The 13,007-nt window shown below is 44.2% G+C and overlaps 1 protein-coding gene across 1 annotated transcript in view; it reads left to right on the top strand.

The window, feature by feature from the left end:
* CHURC1 (churchill domain containing 1) overlaps positions 1-13,007 on the top strand; it is a 578,504-nt gene that overhangs the window by 564,461 nt on the left and 1,036 nt on the right. The window lies entirely within an intron of this gene.

Below are 13,007 nucleotides of genomic sequence, written 5' to 3'. Positions count from 1 at the left end.
GACAAATCCTTTTGTCTTCTCACAAGCCATCCACCAGGAAACTATACCGCAGTAAGTGGAACAGGTTCTCAGTTTGGGCCAGTATACAGAAAATCAACCCTTTCCAAGCTCCTCTATTGTCCAGTTTAGAATTTTTGACAAAGATTTTTAAAGAAGGAGCAGCAGCTGCCACAGTTAAGAGTCCAGTTAGCCGCCATATCAAATTTCCACCTTGGATTCGATGGGTTGAATGTTATGGGCCATAAGTTATCTAAGGCTTTTCTTAAAGGTGCTTTACACATGAGACCTCCTGTCAAAATCCCTTATTCTCCCTGGGATTTGAATTTTATGCTGTCTCAAATTATCCCCCCCCCCCCCTTCGAACCAGCATCTTCTTGTGATCTCAAATATTTGTCCTGGAACACTATATTTCTAGTAGCCATTACATCTGCCTGCAGTGTGTCAGAACTTCAAGCATTATCCTGTCAAGCCTCCTTACATGATTTTCCATGCTGATAGAGTATCTCTCAGAACAAGCCCCTCCTTTTTGCCTAAAGTCTGTTCTGAATCCAATATCAATGAGGTCATTGAGTTGCCAGTCTTTTTTCCCAACCACTCTAATAAATTGGAATACATGCTGCACAAACTTGATGTACACAGACAGCTCAGATTTTATCTTGACAGAACTGAGGGTAGTAGAAAATCAGATCAACTTTTCGTATCCTTTTCGGAGGCCAGAAAAGGTAATCCAGTGGCTAAAACAACCCTATCTAAATGGTTATCAGATTGCATATCCTTTGTTTATGCGAATGCAAACATGCCATTGACACACAAACCTAAGGCTCATTCTACCAGAGCCTTTTCTACATCTTCTGCCTTTCAAGCTAAATTGCCCCTTGACAATATTTGTGCTGCAGCCACTTGATCTAAGCCTCATACCTTTATCACACATTTCAAAGTAGATAAGGCTTCCAGGGACAGGTCTTCCTTTGATTCCACGGTACTGAAAAAACTTACTCCCATGAGCCACCCAAGATTGAGGGTGCTAAGGACGCTACCCATCAGTGAGAATAAACAGCGAGATTTAACAACTTCACATAAAGAAGTTATGTACTTACCATAACGTTCCATGTTGTTTATCTCACCTTTATTCTCACGTCCCTCCTTCCTTCCCCCTCTTGGCTGACAGTTGACTTAGAGGCTGGTACCATCCTGGTTATTCAATACTTCTTCTTCCCCTTTGGGAAGTGCTTCCTTGTAGAAAAAGAAGTAAATAAAAGGGTATATATACTCGCACCAAACAAGGTCTGAGGTAATTCCAGCAGTGCATTGTGGGATAAGGGGCTTGGTCATGAGCTACTGGCAAACCTTGAGCTTTGCTATCGGCCGTGTCGGAGCTGAGGATCAGCTCCGAACCCATCAGTGAGAATAAAGGCGAGATAAACAACTCACATGGAACATTATGGTAAGTACATAACTTCTTTTTATCTTCCATGCGGCTAGGGTTTCCTTTAGGACTAACCCATCTTTTATGCCCAAGGTGGTATCCAATGTGGCTTTAAACCAATCCATCCATTTGCCAACTTTTTTTCCTAATCCTCAGAATAAAGGGGAAAGGATTCTTCCTTGGACATGCACAGACAGCTCAGGTTCTACCTTGAAAGGACTAAACCTTTCAGAAAATCTGACCAGCTGCTGGTCAGCTTTGCTACAGGGGCAGGGGGCAAGGCCATTTCCAAAAAAAAAATTCTAATTGGATAGCACACTGCATCCATTTCTGCTACAGACACCATGGTAAACCTACCCCACAGGGGATTAGACCTCATTCCACTAGGGCTACCTCAACATGTACAACTTTTTTCAGGAGAGTCCGTACCAGGGACATCCTGGAAACTGCAACCTGAATTTCTGTACACAACTTCACCAAGCATTACCACTTGCCTATCTTTTCCAAATCCAGAGCTGGATTTGCCACAGCAGTCTTACAAGGCCTGCTAGCCAGCTCTACTACTTCTTGACTGCCTCCACCCTTTCTCAGCCTTGGGAATCAACCCAAGTGTGATGACTGCAACAGTGAAATATGAAGAACATAGTGCAGTTGTGTACACTTACCATAAATGTAGATGCTCGAATGTATTCACTGTTGCAGTCCTGGTTGCCCTTCCTCCAGTCCCCTGTCTTTCTATACTTTCTACCTATCCTCTTTTTTTGGCCATATCTTATGGAAATGGCATTTACTCTTTACTGGAGGTGTTCCACACCATTTGATTGCTTCCTATTTTGGGGGCTCCTGACATATGGGACAAGAAAAACTGATGTTGACTGCATGTTTTATACCCCTAATGACCTGACGTCATGGATGAGGTGACAGCATCCAACACAGAAATCCCAAGACTCTGGTATTCAGGCCAATTGAGGGCAATCTGCAGGCAGATAACCCAAGTGTGATTACTGCAACAGTGAATACACTCAAACATCTACATTTATGGTAAGTGTACACAACTGTACTTTTGCTGTAGCATAGACTAAATTCAGACCTGCTGAATCTAGCTTTGTTTAATTAACTTGAGCACTAATCCAGACCATCTTTTGTTGGAGTAGGTTCCCCTGCACCCTAGTGGCAGGAGTGTGCAGTTGGAACTTGTCTGATTGAAGACTGCTGGAACAGGGCTCAGCTTTTAGCTTTGTATTGGTTAATTTGTTTAAATCAGTTTGCTCATTTGCTACTGTCATATTAAAAAAAAAAATACACTTTATGCATCGCTGCTTAGCTAGGGTTAAACAGTTCTTGGTGCCATAAAGTCTGCTCTTCAAATTTTCCCTTAGTACTAGCCAGTTTTTTAGTTTTAGCACTCAAATCTGTTTCTTTGAGCTAAGCACTTGTTCAGAACTTGTCGTAAGCACTAAATAAGCTACAAATTACTGCAGCACTCGACTTTCCTCACTTATCTAGAGGAAAACAGTTTTTAGTACTTAATAAATAACCACCTATCCAGGCATGTCTAACGGTCAGCTCCTGGTGTTTTCTCTTGTCTACCTGATGAATCTGGGCATCTTGGGGCAATGCAGCAATTGCCTCATGTACACAGACATCCCTCTCCTCCTATCACCCAACACTACAGCCTGTGAGAGATGCACTTATATAGCCAAACTAGAAGCAAAGCTTTCTTCACCCAAGACTGGGCTAGGCAGTCAAGAGGAGAAGGTAAACACTTGCACCACACCACACTCATCACATAGTCCCTCAAAACCTACACCACCAAAACATGCACATAGCAACACAAAACACACACCTACATTTGCGGAGGCTCTCAATAAAAATCTGCTCAAGCAGCAGAGACCACGAAAGCAGAAACGCAAGCAACCTCCACCCCCCCCCCAACAAAACCCAAATGACACATAACCCACAAACTCTGTGTGCCACTCAACCACAGCCCATAAGGCGTAACAACATACCCAACACTCTAGTCATAGGTGACTCTATAGTCAGGCACACTGATGTTCCACTCACCAGGCTGCACAAGGAGAAAGTTACTGTCAGCTGCCTGTCGGGTGCCAGCATCCGCCATATAACGCACACACTCAGGTCACTCCACAACAAGTACAAATATGACTGTCATTGTCCATGTTGGTGTGAATGACCCGAGACGCATCTCCCTGGACTACATGAAAAGAGACATGGAGGAGCTCTCCGATCTTGTAGCCCAGGCAGGTATGACCCTAGCCCTGAGTAGCATCCTGCCATCACCCCAAATGATACCACAGTACAAGGACAAAATAATCGACTCAACAATTGGCTAAGCTTCTGGTGTCATTCTAAGGGGTTCCAGTATCTGTCTGCCTGGGATGACATGATCGACAGACCATGATGCTTTACCAGAGATGGCCTGCACCTGTCGCCCTTGTGATTCCGGATACTGGCTAAGGCTCTTGCCACCCCTGTAGTACCTTTTTTAGACCAGGTTCAAATGACAAATTCACCACCGTAACAAGTACAAGGAAGCAAAATCTGAGGGTAATGCTACTCAATGCTAGAAGTGTAAACCTCAAAATGCATTCACTCAAGGCACTCCTTAAAATGGAGAACATCGATGTCTCTGCAGTGACAGAGACCTGGTTCAAGGCTCCAGAGAGCACCCCTGCATTACCAGGCTATAATTCATACCACACCTTTCGGCCACCTAACCTGGACCGAAACAAAGGTGGAGGCGTGTCCATATTCATTAAGGATATCCACACCTCCAGGCTAATTGCTCAGCATAATGCATCTGAGATTATCCAAGTGCAACTAACTCTGGGCAAGACTGCAATCCAAATTGTAACTTGCTACAGATCCCCCACCTTGGCCCAGGATTCCCACTCCTCATTTCTTGATACACTGGAAAATATTAGGGTACAACCCAACACCCTAGTAATGGGAAAATGTTCATCATGTTACACTGCTGCAGTCATTATACTTAGGTTATCCTGCTGTCAGGCGATCCCGTAGTCGGCCAGAGTTCCAAAGTCTTAGTTCGGCTTCGGTTGCTGTCACTTCTTCCCTGACTTCAGTGCGCCAGGAGTATATAAGATGCATCTGACGCAATTTTCTTCAGTCTTTCTTGCCGCGTGGTGCCCGAAGCAGAAGCAGTTCACAAGTGCCGGTCGGCCGACTCCTGAGATTTTCGAAGTCGAATTTCAGATCCAAAGTCTTCAATAAAGCTAAGTACCCCATTGGGGAAACTTTTTTCTTGCCTCAGACCGATGTCAGAAAAAGTTAATAATTGTATTTCTTGTGGGAAGCAAATACCTCATAAGGACTTTCACTCTTACTTTATTCCATGCCTAGGCCCTGATCACGACGTCACTAGTAGTCGGTTTTGTGCTAGATTTAACCAACGCACTATCAAAAGACGTTTTGATTTTGCTTTACACTACTTTGGCCGAAGGTTCAATTATACTATGCCGTTGGATCAACCGACGACCGCAATTCTGAAAAAAACACAAAGACAAGGATAAAGACAGGCATCCGAGGTCCAAAACTGACGACAAAACCTCTTCTAGGCCAGTCGCCGGTTCTCAGTGAGGCGCTTTCGCAGTCCCTGACACCCGCTACCTCAGAGCCACAGGCCGCCTCTGACTCCCACGTGGAGACAACTAGGCCTCTGGAAACTCAAGGTATTGGGCCTATGGAAACTAATCCCTCAGATGGGTCCAGAGCCGATGATTAGGCAACAGCTTCTGAGGGTGTTTTCAGACCTTCACAACTTACCATTAAAGCAACAGCCAAGACAAAAGTACCATTAAAGACAAAGAAGCAAGTACAGCATTCTCCTGGACAGTCCTCCATGCCTAAGAAACTAATGCTTAAAATGGCCGAAGACCTCATTACTCTAATCGGGGGTTCCCATCCCCCTCCTGAGAAAAGGCTTAGGCAGGATACTGACTAGGATTCCTCTGATCAGGTTTCCATTTTCTCTGATTCCTCTTCAGACCGGGGATACTCTCTACCCCCCTATGCGGACTCTGATGCTGAAGAATCTATCCCTTCAGCCTCTTCTCCTGAGGATTATTCTTTTGGGGAACCTTTACACACCATGAGGGAGCATTTCCATTGGGAATGCCAGGATTATTCAGAATCCAAGAAAAGGCTCCGGGATTTCATTTTATTGCCTCAACACAGGCCCCTGGCTATTCCGCCTGTGTTAGATATTGTGGATGATGTGTTCTCTGAATCCAGCTGATCTCCTGATTCTTTGCCCCCTGCACCAGCTAAGCCAGATAGGTATTATAGAGTCCCTGACTCTCTCAAGTTTCTTTATAAAAACCCTTCTGATCCAGAAACTATTTCCCAGGGTCCAAAAGGGGTTAAGGCTTCCATTGCAAAAAATCCAGTACCCTCTGACAGAGATTCGAGAGCTTTGGATAGATGGGGGAAGAAAGTTTACACTTCTGCTTTAGCAATAAGGGCTTTAAATTGCCAGTTTCACATGCTTAAGTACCAACAATATTTAATGGCTCAGTTAAAACAGAAAATCCTTGCAAGCTCAGAAGCTCCTGACTGTAAAGAAATGCAGGATTTATTGCATGCAGTTGAACAGGTGGGAAAACATACTCTGCAATGTGGTTTTGATTCTTTAGAGGCCTCTTGTAGAGCCGCAGTTACAGGTTCTGTGATTCGAAGACATGCTTGGTTAAAAGAACAGAGTTCACCTGATCATGTTAAGGCAAAATTATTGGATGCTCCTTTACAGCATATCATCTTGTTTGGTGTTAAGGAAAATGGAGGATAAAGCTAAATCTATGCAAACAGTCAAGGATTTCTTACAGGTACAGCCACCTCGCTTTAGCAGAAATTGGCCAACAAAGAATTGGTCCTTTCCAGTGTCAGACAGGCCACAGAGAGGCAGATACAGACACCCAAGAGGCAGATCTCAACCCCAAGGCTCTAACAGATGACAGTGGGGCACCTCAACCCCAAAAGGAGGTGAGGACAAGTCTCAACCTTACAGGAAACAGTCCCAATGACTTCCCCCTTCGTACGCCAAGCACTCCCCCTTTTGGCAGCCCCTTTAGGGGGAAAACTAGCACTTTTTTCTCAAAACTGGCAAACAATCACCCAAGACAAATGGGTTCTGAATATTGTCTCTCAAGGTTACAGGTTCCACTTTCATACTTTACCAAGGCTAAAAGGAATGCCAGACCTGCCACAAAGTCAATGGGCAGAGGCACAAAAACAAATTTCAGCCCTCATGGACATGAGAGCTATTCAGAAAGTACCACAACAGGAACAAGGACAAGGATTTTACTCAAGACTCTTCCTGGTCCCCAGAAAGGACAAGGCCTGGAGGCCCATACTAGACCTTTCAATTCTAAATACTTACCTGGATATTCCGAAATTCAAAATGTTGACATTACAGCAGCTTCTACCCATGGTGTGCAAGAAGGCTTGGCTTGTTACTCTGGACCTCAGAGGCATACCTGCATGTCCCTATCAGACAAAATTGCAGAAGATACCTCAGATTCAAAGCTGGTACAATGCACTACCAATTCTCTGCACTGCCCTTTGGCTTATCTCCTGTGCCCAGGGTCTTTACAAAGTGCCTGGCACCAGTAATTGCATTTTGCAGACAAAAAGGAATTCAGATATATCCATACCTGGACGACTACCTCATTCAAGCAGAGACAAAGGACATCCTTCTACAGCATCTGGCATTTGTAAAAAGGTTGATAATTTCTCTAGGGTACACAGTAAACAAAAAGAAGTCAAAACTAGTGCCCTCACAACAGATTATATTCCTGGGTGCCAGCTTAAATACAACGGCCCAGATGGCTTATCTCACGCCAGACAAACAAGTTCAACGAACTCAATATCTTCAATTACTGGCAAAAAAGTCCCATCTCCCTGCAAGAAAAATTCTGCAGGCCCTGGGATTCATGGCATCCTGCATACTACTAATACCATATGCCAGACTGCATATGAGGAAATTACAATGGTACCTAAAAAGTGTTTGTACTCAAACACTGACAGTTTAGAAGCAGTAATACCAATGATTCCCTGCCTACAACAGGAGTTTTGATGATGGGCACAGGCATGTCACCTAACAAGGGTCAGCCTTTTACCCTACCCCACAGCCAGGCAGACTCTAACAGATGCTTCAGATTACGCCTGGGGAGCACACATGGCAGGAAAATGCATTCAGGGCCAGTGGACCACAGACCAGATGCATCTTCACATCAATCAAAAAGAGATTTTGGCTGTTCAAAATGCCCTAACAGCTTTCAAGGACCTTCTGCATCCAGGACAATTATTATTAAAGACAGACAACACCACAGTAATGTGGTACATAAACAAGCAAGGGGGCACTCATTCTTATCCCCTATGCAGGCAAGCCATGACCTTGTGGAACACAGCTCTAACTTATCAAGTTCATCTGCAAGCACAATTCCTGCCAGGAAAGAAAAATACTCTGGCAGATGATCTCAGCAGAAATATCATGGACCCTCACGAATGGAAATTGAATCCACAAATCTTCAGCATGGTAATGTAAAAATGGGGATGCCCAGACATAGATCTTTTTGCCTCCTCACTGAATTGCCAACTACAAAAATTCTGCACAAGGACTTATCACACACAAGCATGGAAAGTGGATGCTCTCTCCTTCAGCTGGAAAAGCCTAAAAGTTTATGCCTTCCCACCACTGCCTCTCCTCTCAAAGGTACTCCTAAAAGCCAGACAAGAAAAACCACAGATGATCCTGATTGCTCCAGACTGGCCACGCCAGCACTGGTACCCAATCTTAAAGAATTTAGCTCAAGGCCCACCATGGATTTTGCCTCAAATTCCACACCTTCTGACTCAACAAAACAATCAGATCCTGCAAGTTCAGCTCAAAACCCTAAACCTGGCTGCATGGCAGATTCATTAGTCAAACAGGCGACACCTGTCTGTAAAGCTGTTATGGATGTCATTTTGGAGGCCAGGAGGCCTAGCACCAGGAAAGCTTACTCAGAAAAAATGGAAGAGATTCTGTGCCTGGAACCAGGCTCAAAGCCTTGACCCTCTTGTCCCAAACATTCCTCAGATTTTACAATACTTAACTGAGATGCTGGACAAAGGCCTATCTTTCTCATCAATTAAGATCCACGCCTCTGCCATTTCAGCACATTACAACACAGATCCTCCTTTATTCTCTCACCCCTTGTACCTCAGAGGGGCTAAAAACATAAGACCGCCCCGGAGAGCACCAACACCAACTTGGGACCTCAATTTCGTTTTGGAAAAACTGACCCTGCCACCTTTTGAGCCAGCCAATACAGCCGATCTAAAATTTTTATCATGGAAAACAGCTCTGCTCTGCTCCTGACAGTAACTTCAGCACGAAGAGTCTCAGAGCTACAGGCGTTAATGGCAGTGGAACCTTTTATAATTTTTCATCAGGAGAGGGTTTCTTTAAGGACAAACCCTACCTTTATGCCAAAGGTGGAATCTAGTGTGGCTCTTAACCAAACCATCCATTTGCCAACTTTTTATCCAAACCCCCAGAATAAAGGGGAGAAACTTCTGCACTCTTTGGACATACACAGGCAGCTACGCTTCTACTTGGACAAAACAAAAACTTTCAGGAAAACTGAGCAACTGTTTGTAGCATATGCTGCAGGATCACATTGCAAGGCTATCTCAAAGCAGACTATATCCAAAGGGATAGGACACTGTATTCATTACTGCTACACACAGCATGGAAAATCAGTCCCTAATAACATCAGGCCACATTCCACCAGGGCAACAGCCACTTCAACGGCCTTTCTCAGAGGAGTACCTACCAAGGAAATTTTGGAGGCTGCAACTTGGAGTTCAGTGCACACCTTTACCAAGCATTACCACTTGCCTCTTTACTCTAAATACAGAGCAGGATTTGCCATACAACCTTTGAGGTGTATTTGCTTGTAACTGAAGGTGTTGTTTTTTATTTACTATGTATATTTGTTACTAGCAATATGTATTGCCTACCTACTTGGGGGCACCTGACATCTGGGGCAAGAAAAACTGAAGAAAATGGCGTTGGATGCATCTTGTATACCCCTGGCGCACTGACGTCAGGGAAGAAGCGACAGCAACCGACGCCGGACCAAGACTTTGGAACTCTGGCCGGCTGCGGGACCGCCTGACGGCAGTATAACCCAAATGTAATGACTGCAGCAGTGTGAACACTTGAACATCTACATTTATGGCAGGTACAAAACTGTACTTTTCAACTACTCCACCATTAACTGAGAAAAGTACTCCTGTACCAACTCTTTTGCTCAACGTTTTCTGGAATTCATAAATTCCAATGCCTTGGATCAATTTATCCACCCCCCCCCCCACCAGGGGCAGGAGTATCCTAGACCTGGTCATTACCAGCATGGGCGACCGGTGTTCCACACCAGAGGTCAATTCCTTGTTGTTCAGATCCGACCACAAGCTAATCACCCTAGACATCCACGTCCCACCCCCCCATTAGGGAAACCACCGTAACAATTTCTCCAAAGCCAACTTCATGCTTAAGACCGAAGTGGCAAACTTCACAACACCCATGCAGATGGACAATAGAGGTACGACTGCTGAATCTTACACAAATGCACTTTATAAGCACTCACAAGAGTTCATGGATCGTGCTATCCCTAACAGAACCAAGATGCTATCCTCCAAAAAAATGAAACCAATCTGGTGGCCCCCTGCTATAAACATACTCTACAACAGAAGAAAGAAACTGTTGCAAAAAAGAGTAAAATCCCATGATTGGAGGAACTCCCTGGTCAGCCTCAGTAAGAAGCTGAGAGCCCTCATAAAGTCCTCTGTTAGTTACGAAAACAAAATCACCACCGATTCTAAAGACAACCACAAAGCTTTCTGTAGCTATGTCAAGAATCTCAATGGCAACACTCAGATCTGCTCTGAGTTACAGCACAATGGCACTAAATATACAGAACCAACTCATATTGCTACATCCTGGCAGATAGGTTCAGTGCTAACTTTACCCCCCTCTCACCCCCTAATGGGCCCATCTCTATAAAGGAAGAAAGCAAAATTCCTGTAATCACGGCTGCACAGGTAAAAACCATACTCCAAAGCCAAGAATACAGCATCCATGGGACCTGACAACATCCCAGGCTGCATTCTACACGAACTACAGAATGAACTGGCACCCCACCTAAGCACCATGTTCAATCATAGCCTCACCTCAGGCTTTGTGCTCACTGAATGGTGCACAGCAACAGTTATCCCACTCTGCAAAGGGGGACCCTGGGAACTACCGCCCCATTAGCCTAACGAGCCTGGTCTGCAAGGCCATGGAACGTATCATCATGGAACTTATAAACAAAGACATTGGTAATCTCCAAACTCTGGACCCCACCCAGTTTGGGTTTGTAAAAGGCAGATCATGTCTCCTAAACCTGATAAACTTCTTTGAAGCAGTCACCAAACCCGTAGACATGGGTAAGGTGATTCACACAGCCTCTCTAGATCTCGCCAAGGTTTTTGACACCATCCCCCACTCTGGAATTATAGATAAACTCACTAAACTAGGTATAAATCCCTATGTGATAAGATGGGTTGCCAGCTGGCTCACTGACAGAACCCACATTGTGAAAGTAGCAGACTCCAATTCCGACTTCAGACCAGTGACAAGTGGAGTACCACAGGGTTCAGTCCTGGGTCCTCTCCTGTTTGGTATCTACGTTTCTGAAGTACGGGCTAACACAGAAGGCCTTTGGCTAACAAAGTTCGCAGATGACTGCAAACTAGGAGCCATAATCGAAACTCCTAACAATGTGGACATCCTACAAAAGGGCCTCACTGAGACATATGCCTGGTGTCAAAGTCATGGTCTCAAGCTCAATGCCAAAAAGTGCATTGTCATCCCCTTTGGTAAAAACTCTGTACCCATGAGCTACCACATAGGTGGTAGTCTGCTTAACACCGAAAGTGTGATAAGAGACCTTGGGACACAGGTGGACCGTATTCTCTCCTTTGATAATCACATCGCCACAGTAGTCAGGAAATCCTTGTACGTGGCACACATCATCACAAAAGGTTTCTCATCCAGGAAAAAAGAGGTAATTGTCCCCCTCTACTCCTCACTCATTAGACCCATTAGAGAGTACAACGTCCCTTTTAGTATGTACCTCACAAGACATCTACAACAACTGGAAAGGCCACAGAAATACCTCACAAAGAGGATTACTGGGCTCAAACAGATGCCCTACGCAGACAGTCTCAAAAAAACTCCAGCTTTACTCCATCACATATCGACTACTCAGAGGCGATCTCTGCCTAACATACAAAGCTGTGTCAAACCCAGAGCTGTTAGATATGCTCCACTTAAAGAAATCCCAATCCCTCTGAGCTACACACTCTAGGGACCTAAACCTTGTCACCACAATAAACAGAACATGCTGGAGGGATAGATTCCTGTCCCGGAGACTTCCCATACTCTGGAACAAGCTACGTATCTATAGCAAACAAAGCTGTTCATTAGCACTCTTCAAGAATAATCTTGATGATTGGATGGGAAATAGGAAATTCACCCCCGGGATTACCTCTGTGGCTCTGCTCGACAGGGCACAGGAAAATAATTTTTTTGGGTGGCGAAAGCCAGGGTACCTTTTTGTCTAGGCTTATATAGGCCCTAAGGCCAGTAGCCTAGTACTTACCTATGAGCCATTTTTCTTGGTAAGTACATAATTTTCATTTTTGTTATGTTTAATTTTAGTTTATTAGTTGAGAGTTATTTGCATAGTTGGATAAAGTGGGAATGAAGTTGTTCCTGCACAATGGTAAAGGAGGGACTGGTGCAGTGTAAAATAACTCTGCTACATAGATGATGATATTGAGGGGGTATGTTTTTGTTTTTAATACGCATGTACATATATTTCTTAAATTAATGAAGGAAAAAAGGCTGAGAGCTTTGAGGCAAATTACAGACACTGTCTTGTGGGGAAGTTGTATAATAAATGACTGAAAAGCTGTTAATTATTTCTGCTATTTTTTTAAGTATGTCTGACCAGTAATGCAGAAAGCATTATCTGCTGTGAAATCCCGAGTGAATTCTTTTCTCTATCGAGATTTAGCCATGGTACGTTGATGGTGCCTTAAAAATAGCAAAATATATTCATGTGTGTGCTGTTTTATATAGAGAAGGTTTGTTATCATGCAGGGCTGCTTAAAACTGACTGTCAGAATTATTTAATGTCATACCTTATGAGGTATTTGTAGTTATATTTTTCTTTAATGGGAAATGCACTAACATGTCTGACGTTGCCTTGGATTGCAGGATGTGTGTAACTGGATTTTCTTGTAGAATTTGGATGTGTGGCTGGTCCCTTTTGTAGTCAGAGCCATAGTTGGCTCATTCAACATATGGTGCTGTTCCCTGATCTGGTGCTCCTCAACTGCAAGTTGAACAGCAAAAAAAGCAAAGGTTCCTTTTGATCTGGGTGGCTCTACTAACCTCGGAGCCAGGTAGGTCACATTGCTGTACCTCTCAGCTGTAAGTTGAGCAGCA

This window comes from Protopterus annectens, chromosome 6.part0 (assembly GCF_019279795.1).
Source record: "Protopterus annectens isolate FY-2018-M chromosome 6.part0, PAN1.0, whole genome shotgun sequence".
Taxonomy (NCBI): Eukaryota; Metazoa; Chordata; order Ceratodontiformes; family Protopteridae; genus Protopterus; species Protopterus annectens.
The sequence above is the reverse complement of the archived record's forward strand: the minus strand, read 5'-3'. Positions and strand labels throughout refer to the sequence as shown.